This window comes from Marmota flaviventris, chromosome 6, assembly GCF_047511675.1.
Source record: "Marmota flaviventris isolate mMarFla1 chromosome 6, mMarFla1.hap1, whole genome shotgun sequence".
Taxonomy (NCBI): domain Eukaryota; kingdom Metazoa; phylum Chordata; class Mammalia; order Rodentia; family Sciuridae; genus Marmota; species Marmota flaviventris.
Window position 1 is genome coordinate 71653928 of NC_092503.1, and position 17739 is coordinate 71671666.

Genomic DNA, 17739 nt, shown 5'->3' on the forward strand with positions numbered 1-17739 from the left:
ATATTACATTTTTGAAAAATATGCCTCCCTGGAAATATGTAGATGCATGTATGAATGTGCCAGTTCAGTTAATAGTGTTAATTACCTAATTATCTGGTCAGGTGCAATAATAAACCCGTTTGACACTCTATTCCTTCCATATGCCAGATGAAGGGTTCTGATGTCTGGTCCATGACCATGATGAGGAGCAGACTGTATTCTCTTCCCACCAAGAGTTAGAATGTGGAGTGGTTTTCACAGCCTGGCTGGGCGGTGCTTTGCTTCAAGCACACAAGACTGGGAACAGGGCTATGCAAGGTCCTCCCTGGGGGCTGGCAGTATGTTGCTGCCCTTCCTTCTCATGGCGGACTGAGCTCACATGGCCTCGCTGGCTGTCAGTATTCTCTGAACTCTGACTGCCCACCTTTCCCTGGTTGTGTTGTTTCTTAGACATTTCACAATTCTACCTGCTTGTCTTGTATTCCTTTTCCCCATTTAACTTTCTGAAATGTCTTCCCTGATAACCATCTCTCCTACTTTAGCATTGAAGATTGATTTTACATTTTTTCAGGCTGCCCTAGATCTAAGGTTCTCTTCCTCTGACTTAACAGGCTAAGGAAGGACTAGGTTAGCATACTCACTCTCCTCTCCCAGCCTTCATTTCACACTAGCTCTGGGGCTTTTTTCCCTTCCTCCTGCAGCTCTGACAGAGATGGTAGGTGAGTCCTCTCCTGGCACCCCATCTGTTTTGTTTATTACTTTCCATGCACTGTCCTCCTTTTCCCAAAGAGTCCTCTCTCTTTTCTACCACATTGTTCCCATCCATTCATTGTTTCCTTTATGCAGGATGGAGGGCACTTGTTTTTCTTAGGTAGAAAAGGGTGTTAATCCTAAGTGCTTATGGAAGATCTCTTCTTAGAAAGCCACAAGGTTGTTTTTAACAATTGCCAACATCAGGATTGCAGTACTTGGAAGTCAAAGGCTGACTTGTGTTGGTTTTGAGCTTTCCTGTCTCCCAGCCTGCTCCCATCAAGCTTAGTGTTGTTAGCACACACCGCCTCTCTTCTCTCATCTTCTATTGCTCCATGTATAGGCTAGCATTTAGTTATTCTCCACTTGTTTTATGTCCCACTCATACACTCTGAGTTCCTCCAGGGTAAAACTGTGTTTTGGCTTCTTTCAAGTTCACCTCAGCATTCCAAGCAGTAAATGTTCAAGTAATATTTTCACATTGATTATTTAGTAATATCTTGTTTCTGCCAGATGCCTTGTACATATATAAAAACACATGTAGCCTTAGCATTTCTTTGTGAGTTAGAGATTTGCTATCATGTAGCATGTCTTGAATACTATATCATCTGATTGACATGAAATCATGACCTTTCATTATTGTGTAATGTTACTGCCTTCCAAAAAATAACAAACCCAATTCACAGTGCAAGTGTTTTATTAAAATTCATGCAGAAGACACATGAGAATTAGAAGATTTGATTCTTGACTTTGAAGAATTCCTGAATGGAGTTCTACAGTGGAATATTCAGATAATAATGCACAACAGCATTTTTGTGATTAAATACCAAGACTGGTGGTCTGTAAGAAGTGTTCTTTGTTCAGGTCAGAGAAGAGGATCCAGTTTAATTGATGCTTCCTTTGTGTTTCCCTTAGCCCCTTTATTCCATGTTGATGGATACCCCCATCCCTATCCTTCATTGTTTTTCAATAGGTACATTTGTACATAGGCAGAATTGGGGAAGCAATATCAGGAGTACATCCAGACAGTGGGTACCACTTGAACAAATGTTAGAAGTCAAAGGAAGGGCTGAGACTCTGACTCCAGAAGATAACTAGAGATGAGACTGAAAAAGGAGTAGATTTGGGGGGAAATTGGAAGTCAGACCAGAGTGTTAAATTTACTCTCTAAAGCAGGGAGTTGGTGCTTGAAACATAGTCCATATCAGGAACATTAACTCACAGACTCCCCAACCTCTCTTTGATTGACTCTCCAGAGAGATCATGGAAATAACAGGAGAGAGGAGAGAAGGAATCAACAGAGAGGAGAGCTCATAAGCAGAGGAGTGGGGTATAAAAGCAGTGTTTGTCTTCCCTTTTGCTTTGAGTCTCTGTATTTTTACCACAATGGTGACTCTACCTAGAGATTCTTAAGCCCTAGCCTCCTACACAATTGTTAAAGAAAGAAATGATGATGCTTTCCAGGCACCTGATAGCTTAGTCGAGCTTTTCAAAGCTACATCATTCTGGTAAGCTACTGTAAAACAACTGTGACTGAGCCCTGTGGATCCTCCCTCTTGTGAACCAGATATTTGACACTGGGGGACTTGTTTTTTGTTAGGGTTTTTTAGGTTTCTGATTTGAAGCTTCAGTGACTCAAATTCCATCAAAATACTGGAACACCCTTAGGTATTGTAGGCATCTTAACCTGCGTCCTTAAAGGCATGCTCAGAAATATTTCGATTCACCCATAACAAGAACACCTGGTATTCTTGAGATTTGGTATTTGTCAAAAAAACAAAAATTCATTTTCAGGATGTTTGGATATCTTGATTTATAGTAGAAAAGGTGTTTTCCCAGTTGGGAGCTATGAGTAAAGAGGTTTTTCATAATGTTCCAAGCTACATTCAAAATAGATGGCCCAGAACAGCCTCCAAGGTACATTCTGGATGCACCTGTGACTTATTTCCCCTTCTCATCATCCCCCAAGTTAGTGTGAAAAGCATGTTTCAGCCCCACAGAAACTGGACAAGACCCCTTCCAGTCATTATTGGAAATTTCTGCCTCCCCTACCTCGTCAGCTCTGCTGCTGCCAGAGATGACGCCATTGATAAAAATAGGACCTGGCCCTCACGTCCCAACAACCTAAAGTCCCAGACTCATGCTCTTTCAAGCAAAAACTTGCTCCCAGTTCCTGTTCATGTCATACACAAGCCTAGAGCCCTATTGTCCCAGGGAAGGGCAAGGCAAGAACTCAGCAGATCTAGGCAAAAATGGTAACTGTGGCCTTGCTGATGAATGACATTGGCTGCCTCTTCATTCCCTCCCTTGACAGACAGGAATCATATATAGGAAAGATTAGAACTCAGTTGTTAAAGGATGGTGGCTGAGTGATATCACTGTCTTGGTGCTCTGATCCACGTGTGTAGGCATTGTGTCATAACCATTTCTGCAGCCTGTGCACTACAGAGCTGCATGTTCTGTCTACTTGCCCTTTAGCTCCAGGGCAGCCATTGTCCAATTCACATATAGGGGGTTTTGTGTTAATGGCAGTGCTTAAATCTTCAGAGCACAGGCAGTGCCAGCAATGCTTCGGCCTAACTGTTCTCCATCAGCAAAGCTCATTGCAGAGACATGAGAAGGAGGGAAAATTCAGTGTACAGTCCCTTTGGCACAAAGTCTGATTTCCACAGATGATTTTACCCCCACTTACACCTTTGGGAATCCAGGCAATGTGTCTCAGATACTTTTATGTGGCAGTCAGTAAAGGACTTAGATGAAGGAAACAAAAACTGGAGAAGTAACTATTTTTTGCGGTTATATAAGCCCCACTGATGAGGCAAACTCCAGCTTTCTTCCTCTGCAAGACCAGTAGCAATGTGTACCATTGATAGCTTGAAAAGATGATACACATTGCTTCAAACTTTATAGTGTTTGTCTCTCAAAAGCCTTTCAAACATACTATCTCCATTTCTTCAGCATGTTCTTCCTTACTCCTATTTTGAAATAAAAGAGAAAAAGGGCAGCAGACAAGTTGCTCCAACCTCCTCTCTTGGTAGCACTGGTCATGGCTCTCAGAGAATTACTGACATGTCAACCCTCTTGCTTCCAGAGGTCAAGAGGAAAGTCTCATTTCTACAAGAGACATGTGATCTATCAGTTCTTCAATTTTGATTTCAGACAGAAAATATGACTTAAGTTCTTGAAGAAAAAAAAATCCTAGCCAGGCATGACGGGTATCTTCAAATATGTCATGTGAAAAAGGGACGCAAACCATCTCCTTGCTCCAGTGGGCAGTGCTAGGGCTAGCGCAGGTCTATCCAACTTGTGGTTATTGAGAAACTGCAGTGCCCAAGGCATGTGATTTGAGCTGAGAGTGGTGGGGGAAAGAAGGAGATGAATATCCTGCTCAATTCATGACACCAATTATGGCAGAAGGCTGACCAGGTTTGGCATGCATATGGAGTGTGAAGTATTTGGTGAATAATCAGATGAACCAAGGAAAAAGGGAAGACAGAAGCAATATCTGTAGTCTGCAGTCTCTATCCATGGGTAGAGCAAGAGTAATTTTTTAAATTGGAACTAGAGATTTTTATCAGGATAATAAATAGAATTTTTAGGAAATTCAGATAACCTGTTGGGGAAAAGGACATCACATGGAAATATGAGTATGCAAAGGAATTCTGTATTCAAATAAAATATGTAACCACCTAGAAGAAAAGCAGAGTGGCATTGTATTTCAGAAGTTCTGTAAGCAAATACAGAAACAGGAGGACAAGGACCCCTCTGAAGAGCCAGAGGAGGAGATTAGAAAGAAAGAAGCAACAATCAATATTGTTGCATGAGCTCATCATGGGTCATCTAGTGATTATAGGCTCCATGTTCTTATTCCCATTTACAAAATTAGTCAGAGGAGAGGCACGTGGCAGAACTTCAATTATATGAATAGCTACCAGAATCATCTTCAATCAATTAAATACTTGAGTGGTCATTGATCTGTCATATTGGCAATTTCACCTTCCAGAGGATAGGGAAGGCAAGAGTGTGTTGCTGTTTGGTTCCTAATCTTACTAACTAAAAGACATTGTCAAGAGAACACGAGAGGATTCTTAGAAAAAAAGAGATAGTATCATCTTAGAGTATATGATAGCCAAAGAGATTTTTCACAGTCTGAAATATTTCATGACTTTTTTATTGTGATATTTTTAAAAACATGCCATTTGGGCTGGGGCTGCAGCTCAGTGGTAGAGCACCTGTCTGTCACGTGTAAGGTACTTGGTTCTATCCTCAGCACCACATAAAAATAAATAAATAAATATATTGTGTCCATCTACAACTAGAAAAAATTTAAAAAATAAATAAAAAAACATATCATTCATCATCCTTATAATTTTCAAGTATACAGTTCAGTAGTGTTAAGTATATTCACACTATTGTGAAACAGAGCTTTAGAACTTTTTCACCTTGGAAACTGGAAATTCTGTTAACTCCACTGATTAACTCTCCTTTTTCCCCCCTCCCCCAGCCCCTGATAAACACAATTTTACTTGCTGTTTGCATTAATTTCACTGCTTTTAAATACTTCGTGTGAGTGGAATTACACACTATTTGTCTTTTGTGACTGGCTCATTCCATTTAGCATAATGTCCACCAGGCTCATCCGCATTGTAGCATGTTGCAGGATTTTCTTCCTTCCTGAGGCTGAATAATATTCCACTGCATTATCTACCACACTGGCTTATCCTCCCATCCATCACTGGACACTTGGTTTGCTTCCGCTTCTTGGCTGTTGTAAGTAGTGCTGCTAGGAGCGTGGGTGAGAAAATATTTCTTCAGCATTCTGCTCTGATTCTTTTGGATATATATCCAGAAGTGGAATTGCTGGATCATATGGTAATTCTATTTTTTTTCCTTCTTGAGGAAACTCCATACTGTTTTCCATAGCATTTGTGCCATTTCACAATCCCATCTATAGAACCTAAGGATTCACTTTCTACACATTCTCACCAGCCCTGTGGTTTTGTTTTGTGTGATAGCATCCATGCTAATAGGTGGAAGGTGATACTTTGTTGTGCTCACAATTTACATTTTTCTGGTGATTAGTGATGTTGAGCATCTTTTCATTTGCTTGTTGGCTCTTTATATATCGTCAAAGAATGTCTATTCAAGCCTTTTGCCTGTTTTAAAATTGAGTTATTGATTTTTGTTATTATTTTTGAGTTTTTTGTTGTTGTTTTTGAGTTTTGTAAAATAGTTTACAAATATTTTCTCCCATTCCATAGTTGCCTTTTCACTTTGTTAATTGTGTCCTTTGGTTGTCACAAGGTTTTAAGTTTGGTGCACTCCCAGTTGTTGAGTTTGGCCATGGTTTCCTGTGCTTTCTGTGTCATATCTAAGAAGTCATTACCAAGCCCAGTGTTCTAAAGGTTTTTACCTATATTCCTTCTAGGAGTTTTATAGTTTTGAGTTTAAGACATTGTGAAAGTGCTTTCTTCCTTTTAAACAAGAAAAAAGAGGCCTTTACAGAGAAAGACAATTCAGAAAGTCTAATGCTCAAAACAAAGTTTAGATGAGGACCCTTCTTCAACAAAGGGGAGTAATTGTTCTAGCAGTTCTGTGTTCAGTTTTTTGTTTTAAATGGTAGGAAAACATGAACTATGAGAAACTGTATGGAACCACAAAAGTAGTGTCAAGAAAACTTGGGCCCAAAATGAGTAGAGACTTTTCAAAGAAGGCCCCAGACAAGGCCAATGAACTTGTGTTTTCTTTGGAGGTAAGAAGATGAGGAAATCCCCAGCAGCTCTTGGAAGCGGATTGTAGTGTTAAGGATGGCAAAGAGCCCAGAGTTAGATTCTCTGTTGTGTGTAAAAGAGAATGACCATTAGACAAAAAAGCAAGAAGAACTTGGAGAAGGGAACAAAAACCCTGGATAGATGTAGTCAAAATCAAATGGTTTAGAGGACAACAGGAGAGCAGAAGGACTCCTCACTGGTTAAATTTCCAAGATGAGAATTTTGGCCTAAATGAAAAACCGTAAGAAGGCTTTAATGAGGGGCTGAACTTCACATCATTGGGCAACTTCAAAATCATTTTGTATTTTCTGGTTGAAGATCAAGTGGTTGATGGTTGGTTCGAAATGACTAGAGGTGTCAAGGGGGTGAAAGTAGAACTTGACTCAAGGACATTTTGGTCTAGGAAGATCATTGGCGTCCTGACTAGGGAGAGGATCATTTAAAATGGAAATTAGGTGATTTTTTTCTAACGCTTCTTTTTAAAAATAGTTTTCATCTGGCAGCAGTTTTCAAATGAAACTATAAACCTTGATGCAGGTTTTACTACTTTGTTATCAGTGAGTGGGATGCTTTTCACTTTCATTTCACACTGTAAAAATGTAAAAAGTTACTACTATTTTATGTCTATTTTGGGATCTACACTTATAGTGAAATTGGATTTTTAAAAAATTATTCCATGAACTTCATTACATAATCATCAGGAGGGAGATTTTCTATTTTCATTGTATACTGTTAGAGTAAAAATGAATATATCGTATGATTTTTGCCTGCAACTTACCTTGGAAATATAACCATCCATGCCTGAACAAAAAAATAATGAATGCCACACTTAGAGGAGGCAAGGTGAGAGGGTAAGGCCACCCAGTTGAAATGAAGGATTCACAGGCCCAACTTATCACCAGTTCTCAGAAAAGCCAAAAATGCATGTTTGCTTCCCCAACTCTGTTCTTACCAACCCTGAAACAAAGAAATACAGAGGGGCAGTTTTAGCTGTAATGTAGCCCTGTGATAATTCTGAGCCAGTTGACACAGATAGGGGACACATGATGTTCCCTCTAGACATGAGCTATTCAGACTGCCTTTCTAATCTGGAACAAAGCTTTGATGCCATGTACCTTCCTATCAGAAAGGCATTTCTCCTTTGATAACTTTTCGATTCTAAAGAATGATGCTAGGCAGAGCCTGCTAATTTATTGAATCTCCATGTGATCAAAGGGCTTCCTAGTATTTGCAGAATTTTACCAAGTAAGAGAGGAACATAGCAGCCATCCTTATTTTTCATGAGAAATCTAAGGACTGGAATCTGAATCATGAAAATGGTAGAACCAAGTTTGAGATCCATCTTTCTTCTTACGCAGATCCCTTTGAATAGAAGCATATGAAATTGAATATCTTAGACAGTGTTAGGAAATTTGATGGTTTTCCATATGAAATCATTTTTCTTCTCTGTTTCATTCACTTCAGAGAAGTAGCAACAGGTAGGAGAAAAATGTGAGAATTTAACTCTATGGTCATCAGACTTTAGTGATGCCACATGACTTTAGGTAAATCCCTTCACCTTTCTAGGCCTTGGCTTTCTTATCTATAAAATGGATGATTAAATCAGGGAGATAGATACCATGCCAGGTGTTTCAAACAGAGGGGATATGAAACAGGGAGCTGGTTACACAGGTGTTGTAAGACTGAAAGATCAGAAAAGAGAAGGACAGTTAACCCAATGGTTGATTACTGGAGGAAGCATCTAATACTCCTAGGGCTGGAGGAGATAAAGGGACATGTGGGCATGGAGGAGGGCTGATGCTAGAGGAATTCACTGTGGGAGAGATGGCTACTTCCGGAACACTCCAGCAGGGAGTTGGGGATGCAGCCACTCCCAGAGAAGGAAAGAAAAAGAGAACAAGAAACAGAAGGAGCCATAGCTTCTCATTCTTGCACCCTATAATCTCCTACCAGTGTCCTTTATTGGCAGACTCCAATAATAAGTCAACCAGCCTAGGAAAATGAATTCATAAAAAACCCAGCATTACAGAGGAGAATATAAGAAGAGTTGGCATGAGACTGAGAGACAATAGTAAATAATGAGCACATGACTTTATAGTTTCAAACTAAAATTAAATTAAGTGACAGAGGTCATAGGAATTGGTCAGAACCAATAGATTTTCCTATTCTGTGTGTAATAAAGTAGTGCTATGGAAATAGATGGAACCAAAGACAGAGCTTTGGGTCTGATCTAAACAGTTTCTGAATTTTTTTATTAAAGGTTTTTTCTAATTAAAAAAAAAAAAAGTTTACATTAAGTCATGATTTAGGAAGAACTGCAGGATGTACACTTCTCTAAACCATTGTAACAGGAGAAATGATCACAAAAACATGGGTCCTCCCTCAAGAGTTCTTGGGAGTTGGTTTCAGGGAGTCTGGGTCTGTGGATTGACTACCCTGGGAACATGACTGTCTATCACAGAGACTCAAGCCAGGTCTGTATTCAGTGAAGCTACATGATTTTCTTTCTTATTTCAATCAAAAAGTACCTTGGTGGGCTGACCATGATTTTCAGTGCAAGATGGCCAAGGTCCTGTCAGTAACCCCTGACCTATACTGCTGATGCCAGTAGCCTTGCTAGCTAATCTTTGATTTTAACTCAGAGTTCCACTGTTGGACCTCTGCCCTGGGATGCCATTATCCCCCATCCCCAAAATTAGAGAGCCCATTCCAACTACAGGAGAAGGTAGCCTTTGTATGTGTTTTGGCAGGGCTGGTTGCACAGCATACAACCTGTGCTGTTGCACAGGTCTCCATGCTCAGAAGATCTGCGCACTTAGTTTAATGTGTTACTGTCTCTGTCATGAAATTCTTAATAATCTCTGAACAAATGCTCCACGTTTTTATCTTGCACTGGGCCCAGCAAATCATTTAGGCTGTTTTGGTGTTGGGGTAAAGGAAGGCAATTGTGAGTAAGAAGGCCAGGAAAGGCCTCATTTACTTTAAAAGTGGAATTTGAAGGGATTGGGGATATAGCTCAATTGGTAGAGTGCTTGCCTTGCATGCACAAGGCCCTAGGTTCAATCCCTAGCACCTGCTCCTCCACAAAAAAAAAAAAAAAAGTGGAATTCAAGGAAATGCCTGAAGGAAAGAACAGAGTGAGCCATGCCCTTGTTTTACTTATTCTGATGAACTTTGACTCAGTCCTCAACACTCAAGTGCAAATGTCACCTCCTCTAGGTTGCCTCACATGGATGTCCTTAGCAGTTACTGCCTCACCTCTGTTGCAAATTCCTCTGTGACATGCTTAGATGATATTGTAAAATTTATCAAATATGCATCCCTCTGGCCAACTTATTAGCTCTTTGGAGAAAAAGTTGATACAAATTGGCCCTCATTATCCTTGAGTTTAACATTAGCAGACTCAACCAAACCACAGAAGAAAAATATTGAGAGAAAATTTTGCATGTATACCAAACATGTACTGACATTTTTCTTGTCATTACCCTTTAAACAATGCAGAACAATTATTAATGTAGCATTTGCATTGTATTAGATATTATAAGTAATCCAGAGATGATTTAAAGTGCACAGGAGGATATGCATAGGTTAGGTGCGAATACTACATCATTTTATATAAGGGACTTGAGTGTTCATGGATTTTGGTATCTATGGTGTATCCTAGAATGACTCCCCTGAGAATGCCAAGGGACAGCTGTATTTTATTTGTAATAACAGCAATAATAGTTGTTACTCCATGCCAAATTCAATTCCAAAGTTTTTATTACAAGAAAGGCACTATCAGTATCCCTCTCTTAAAGGTGGAGAAGCCAAAGCACAGAAAGGTTAAGTAACCTTACACAACTCACAGATAAAAGGGTTGTGACTTAAAGCCAGAAAAGCCAGTTCCCCCAAACTTCACATAATGACAGTGAGTATCTAGCACATGGTTGGAGAATTAATGAATGGATAAATGAAAAATAGTAAAAGACTAAATGATCAGATAGAGATTTTCAGGGACAGATTCACAAATAGGAAAGAGACTTCAGCTACAGACCTAAACTAAAGCCTGCAAGGAGAGAAAAAACAATTTATGCTTCAAGCCATATCCACTAGCACAGATAATGATTTTCTTAAGCAAGTATGTATATATGTGTGTGTGAAGTGTTGATATATTTAAACCAATTTGGATGTTTATTTATATTTTATATTGTTGCTTTAGGAATGGAAAACAAAATTTGTTCTATCTTTGTCTAAAATTAATACTAACATGACCAGAAACTTTGTTGAAATAGTGAGAGTAATTAATCTAATAAATGCACCCTAAATGTGGTGATATACTTGCATAGCATGCTGCTTTGAGGAGAAATATGTGATAATGTGACTATTAATTGTAGATAATTAAGATTAAAAGTGATGCTTCCTCACTAAATAAATCTTCATCCTGCAGAGTGGGATACAGTGCAGGTGTGTGGAGGGCAGGCAGAGTTCTCACTATTGTTGTTCTCTTTATTCAAGAGAACAACTTTATCTGCTTTGCTGTGCAGATACATCCTGGAGGGATAGTCAGTAGCCACAAACTTAAGAAACCCACAAGCATGGCTTTGTTACTTTCATTTTCCCAACTTCTGCAGTGTGTAAGAGATACAGCTTCTTCAGGAAAGTGCACATGGTCTTCCTGAAGGCCCAAGATTCCATATTTTGTAAGGCTGTAATTAGGGGGTCCTGATAAGCATGCCACCCCTCTCCTAGGGGACAGTCCCCAGATCTCCCATTTAATCTGATCAACATTCTACAGATGAGTTCCATGCTACAGCCACAAGTATGTACTGCCAAAATCAATCATATGGTTTAAGTGGAGAATGATATCCACATCTCATAAAAATTTTAAGATCCTATTTTCTATACCCAAAGGCCAACTGCCTGGTCTCTGTAAAAGTCCTGCAATGAAATTGTTAGAAGTTTCCATCATTAGCTCTGTCCAGTCGCAAATGGGCATCTCAAAAGAGAGTGAGCTCCTAGTCCTGCAAATACCACCCAAAAGTGTTCCACACCCACTGAGTGTTCATCAACCCATCTTCTTTTCATGATACCCAGAAATGATAAATTAGAGCCCACAGGAATAGAAGGTGAAGGGCCATAGTTTACATGGATCATATCTTTAACATTATCAATGTGTTGACTCACATCATAGCCCACAAGTTTGATAGCCTGGCCTTATTTCTTTCAGGATTGACACTTGAAAGTCAGTGTCACTTTGCTTATCCGTGCCAACTGCTGACTAGGAAGCAGTCAGAGAGCTGGGTGTAGTGGCACATGCCTGTAATTCCAGTGACTCAGGAGGCGGAGGAAGGAGAATCTCAAGTTCAAAGCTTGCCTCAGCAATTTAGCAAGGCCCTAAGCAACTTAGTGAGACCCTGTCTCAAAATAAAAAATAAAAAGGGCTGGGATGTTGTTCAGTGGTTAAGTGCCCCCTGGGTTCAATCCTGGTTCCAAAAAGGGAGCAAAAAGGGTGTTATTTCCTGACCTTTCCCAGCTCTCAGCCCCACATAGACCACTCTATTTTATTTCCTATGTGTTCTCCAATCTCACCTGTAGCACAGTGTGCATTGTACATTCTGGGACCAGGAAATAAAATATTTAAGTGTGATGAATAAGAACTCTTCAAAATGATCCATCCAAAACATTTCATTCAAAATGCAAGACTATTATCCCAGGCTGCACTAATATTGTACTTTGCACTTATCATAGCTTTAGACCATTAGTAACCAGTGGATTTTAGCCTAGATATGTCTGCTTTCCTTAGAGCAGTGGGATGCACTCCATCAACATCAGTGTAATAGAACTGGTTTGCTATTTCTAGCCACTTCTTTCTACTTTAGCTTTCTGATCATTACTTTTTTAAAAAATACCATTTTTATGGGTCATTTTATGATTCTCCACCTCCCACCCTTTCTTGTTCTTCCCATTATCAGACTCTTATTTGTTAAGAAAAAAGAGTAAATAATGCAGACTTGTGGACACAGTTTCATGAACACACAGCTTCACACTGGTTCCTGAATATTTGCTTTTTAAGTACTGTGAGTGGATTTAAGTGATTCCTAATAATGAACAGTGTATTCTTCTTCCCATGAAGGCTAAACCAATATTTAGACAGCTTCTACCTGTTTTAATACTGGCCAACATGTGTGATGAGCACTTGCTTTCTGTTGGAACTATTAACATTGCCTGAAATTCATCGGATATAGAGTCCTAGGAAAAATCTCAGGGTCAGAGCATAAAGAACCCATTGTATCAAAGCAACCCTGACCCAAAGACATAGATGGGGGGGAGAAACTACACTCCAGGTGTGCAGTTGCTAGTGTTCAAGGGACCCCACAGACCTCAGCAGTCTCCTCCTCTCTTGAACTTCTCTGGATTTCTTGGTTGACAGTCATACAATCTTGTGATGGCCCTTCCCTGGTTGACCTACTTGCATTGTTACTCAGTAATTAGCGTTTTATTATTTGTACCTTTTCTACAAAACTAAATCATAGATCTCAAGAGATCTCTTGAGCACAGGGCTGAGTGATGTACTTGTCCATCCCTCACAGTGGTTAGTGCAGGAAGAGAGTCAGGCTGGCCAACTCCCCACCAACTTAACCTTGTATGTATTCCTTCACTTCCCTGCCTCTCAGTTCCCTTAGGTACAAAACAGAGGCCATGGTGGCTGCCTTGAAGGCATAGCTAGGCACCAGAAGATGCTTGGTTAAAGGTAATTGGTACTCACCAGACAAAGCCCTGCACCTAGAAGGTGAACAGAATTTTGTAGAACTGAGTGTGACAACCCAGAATTTAAACTACTGTAGAAGAAAAGCTAGTTATGGGCTCTTGAAATTTCATGGTAAGGACAGCATTTCCTCTGCCCTTAGGCTTGAGTGACAGTTGACAAACCAGTCTCTTTTTTTAATTTCTTGTTTTTTAAATTAACATGTTAAATGGTGTATATTTAGCATGTATGACATAATGTTTTGAAGTGTATATACACTGTGGAATGGATGAATCTAGCTAACTAAAAAATGCATTACCTCACATAATTACCATTTTGTGGTGAGAGCACATCCATTCTCTTAACATTTTTCAGGAATACAACATGTGCTACTTGGCATGCACCAGGCCCTTGTCCAATCCCCAGCACCACCAATAAAAAAAGAAAGAATAAAATCTGTAACTAGTCACCATGCTATACAGTCTCTTAAATTTATTCTTCTTCCTAACTGTAATTATGTATCCTATGACCAACATCTCCCCAATCCCTCCTATCCCCTAACCACCCCAGTCCCATTTTACTTTTTACTTCTATGAAATCAACATTTTTAGTCTTCACGTTTAAGTGAAATCATGCACACTTGTCTTTCTGTGCCAGCTTGTATCACTTGACATAATGTCCTCCAGGTTTATCTCTGTTGTTACAGGTCACAGAATTCCCTTCCTTTTATGGATGAATAGTATTCCATTGTGTGTATGTACTGCATTTTCTTAATCTATTCATCTGTTGATAGACATACTCCATACCTTGGGTATTGTGAATAATACTGTAATAAACAGAAGAGTGCAGATATCTCTTCGACATTCTCATTTTACTTCCTTCAGATGTATACCCAATAGTGAGATGTTTATATAGTAGTTCTATTTTTAGTTTTTGAAGACCCTCCATACTGTTTTTATAATGAATGTCCTGAATTACATTCCCACCAACAGTATATAAAGGTTTTCCTTGTCCACAGCCTCACCAGCACTTATTAACTTTTCCTTTTGATAATAGTATTTCTACCAAGAATAAGGTGATATCTCATTGTGATTTCAATTTTTCTTTTCCATATGCTTAATAATGTTGAACCTTTTTTAATAAAGATTTTGGGCATTTGTATGTCTATTTTTATTTTTGGGGGGGAAAATTTCCATTTGGGTCTTTTGCCCATTTTTAATTGGGTTGTTTTCTTGCTATTGAGTTGCTTGAGTTCCTTATATATTTTGGATATTAACTCCTTATCGAATGTATAGTTGGTAAATATTTTTCCAGTTCCATAGATGGTCTCTTCACTCTGGTGATTGTTTCCTTTGCTGTGCAGAAGCTTCTTGTTTTGATGTAATTGTATTTGTCTATTTTTGCTTTTATTACCTCATATCCAGAACTATGAGGCAACATATTTGAAGACATGTCTGAAGAATTATATAGCCCAATGTCATGAAAACTTATCCCCATGCTTTCTTCTACTAATTTCATAGTTTTGGGTCTTACATTTGATTTTTGTATTTGTCATTTCAGCTTGATTTCTGTATTTGGTTTGAGATAAGGTGTACTTTCATCCTACATGTGGATGTTCAGTTTTCCCAACACCATTTATTGAAGAGGTCATTTTCCCCCACTGTTGTTTTTAACACTTTTGTCAAAAGTCATCTATCTATAAATGCATGGATTTATTTATGGGCCCTCTATTCTGTCCCACTGGTCTGTATTTCTATTTATGCAAGTACATGCTATTTTGATTACTACAGCTTTATATAGTATATTTGAAGTCAGATAGCATAATGCCTCCTACTGTGTTTTTTTGCTGTAGATTTCTTTGGCTATTTCAGTATCTTTTGTGATTTCATACAGTTTTGGTTTTTTGTTGTTGTTGTTGTTTACAGACAGTGTCTTTCTGTGTCACCAGGCTGACCTCAACCTTCTGGGTTCAAGTTATTCTCCTGCCTCAGCCTCCCAAGTAGCTGAGGCTATAGGCACACAGAACCATGCTTCTCCATACAATTCCAATATTTGTTTCTAGTTCTTTAAATAATGGCATTGATATTTGAATATGGAATGCATTGAACCTGTAGATCACTTTGGATAGAATGGACATTATAACAATATTAATTTTTCTATTCCATGAATTCAGGATATCCTTTGATTTATTTTGTCCACAATTTCTTTCATTTTTTTATAGTTTTCATTGTAGAGATTTTTATCCTTGGTTAAATTTATTCCTAAGTATTTTTGTAATTATTGTGAATAGGATTTTTTTTTACTTCTTTTTCAGATAATTCACTATTTGTGTATAGAAACACTGCTTATTTTTATATGCTGATTTTGTATTCCACAACATGACTAAACTTGTTCATCTGTTTAATTTTTTGTTTTCTAAATATAAGATGTCATCTATGAATAGGAACAATTTCACTTCTACCCTTCTTGCCTTTTATTTATTTATTTATTTTACCTAATTGTTCTGGCAATGGCAAGCAGCATCCTTGTATTCTTCCAAACCAATTTATTCATGATTCTTTAATGATCGTGTGATGATCATTTTAAACTCAGTGACCTGAGGAGTGTCATCAATTTGCAATGTAAGGATTTTGCTCATTGGTATCCTCAGTCCAATCCACACATTCAAGCGTCAGCTCTACCCTGTGTGAGAGCTTCTTGCAGCCCTGTGGCAGGTGGCTTCTTTGTTAGTTTTCTTGAAAAGAGGCCCCAACCCCTCCCCCAATAGGGGATAGTTTTAAGATTTACTGAGCCCAACAACATAAAAATAAATAAAAAGCAGTGATGAGGGCAGGTATATGAGAAGGACCAGATGAAAAGTATAAATAGCATTAAGATCAATTTCCCACATTTCCCATATAGAGAGCACATTTGCCAGAGCTCAAGATGTGTATTATCACTCAGCAACTGGCAAATGCCTAAGAGTGTAGTGGAAGAGGCTTACTTCTGGGGGAGTTAATTCTGCCTTGATTCTGCTGTTGATGTCTATAGTGGAGCTGTTGCCGTGAAAGAAATTGGCTGTGCAGCATTCTTATCTCCTTCTTTAGTGACCTATATATACACACTTGCTTGAGGTATTACATATACCCTTTTAAGGTTTCTGGGAGAAATACACATAAAACAGATACAGTAGGTACTACATTTGCTGAATCTATTACCATATCAGTTTAATAGGACTCAAAAACGTAGGTCAGATGAGCTGCACTTTACTACTGGTACTATGGGACAAGACAAAGAAGGACTCTCACCTGCCTTTGATTGGTTGATTGGTTTGGTTAATTGGTATACATGATGCTTTGCTCCAAAACTAACTTAGGACAACACCCACCCATCATACTGTGTTGTCACCTTCTATAGTTATGTTAGGTGCACAGTTAGACTTATGGCATATTCAGTAACATACAAGCTTTTACTAAACACGTATCATGTTAGAGACTCTGGTTAGGTTAGATGCAGTGTTAGAGAAATGAAGGAGCTTACCATCATATGATAAAAACAGATATAAGTACCAGTAAAGGGAAACAGCACTGATTACCCATGTAGAACTATAGTGTGGGTCTAGCAGACATAGATTTTTGTTTGCTTGTTTTTAACCAAATATCTTGGGACTTGTTATCTGACAGAGAATTCTTTTAAGTTTGGAATTTTAAGTACTTCCAAAATATTAAGATTTAAAATCCCATTCAGTTATGGATCTAAAAAATTTCCCTTACTGGAAGGAATGCAGTGATATAGGATTGATGCTCCCTGGAGAATCCTGCACACATCCTCACTCCGACCACAGGAGGTGGGAAGACAGTGCCATTCATTCTCTCTAAAAGAACTGAAGAGGGCTCCCAGAGGAGGCAATGTCCAAGTTGAATTTTGAAAAATGGATACAGGTCCTTGCAACAGTTTGTTTCTGTATGCTACAGTGAGTTTAATTTATACAGAAGTCAGATCCAAAGCTTACCATTCTGCCTTTCTCTGCATTCATTCCCCCAGCTGAAATTTTTGATCACTGCTACTAAACCTTCCAGCAAGAGCCCAAGATTGCTGTTTTCATTTTATTTGTACACATGATTTGTAGACCTGCCTCTCCTTCTTAGGGGATCAGCAGTGCTTGCAGGAACCTAGAGGATGTGTAGTGTCACAGACAGGGTAAGATCACCTACCCTAAATACCAGAAACTTTAATTCATTCCGTCTGAAAGAACAGTGAACGTTAGGCAACATATTTTTAATTGTATAAGTCATTGTGTGTGCAGATGTGAGTGTACCAGCTGTACATAAGTACCACATTTTCAATCTGTGTAAAATATAATGGATAAGCAGCAAATGACAGTAGGCTTAGCCCCTGATGATTTACAAGGCAAGAAGGCAGCTGCCTGGTGAAGCTGCTGCTAATAATTAGGGAAGGCATAGCCTGTGTCCTGTGCCACTCAGCAGCTCCAACCATTGAAATGACAGCCAGTTTGCTTAGCTCTCTAACCCC

The 17739-nt window shown here is 38.9% G+C and overlaps 1 protein-coding gene across 1 annotated transcript in view; it reads left to right on the forward strand.

The window, feature by feature from the left end:
* The window catches only part of Bach2 (BTB domain and CNC homolog 2), a 340193-nt gene that overhangs the window by 302013 nt on the left and 20441 nt on the right, over positions 1 to 17739 (forward strand). The gene's annotated exons all lie outside the window — the stretch shown is intronic.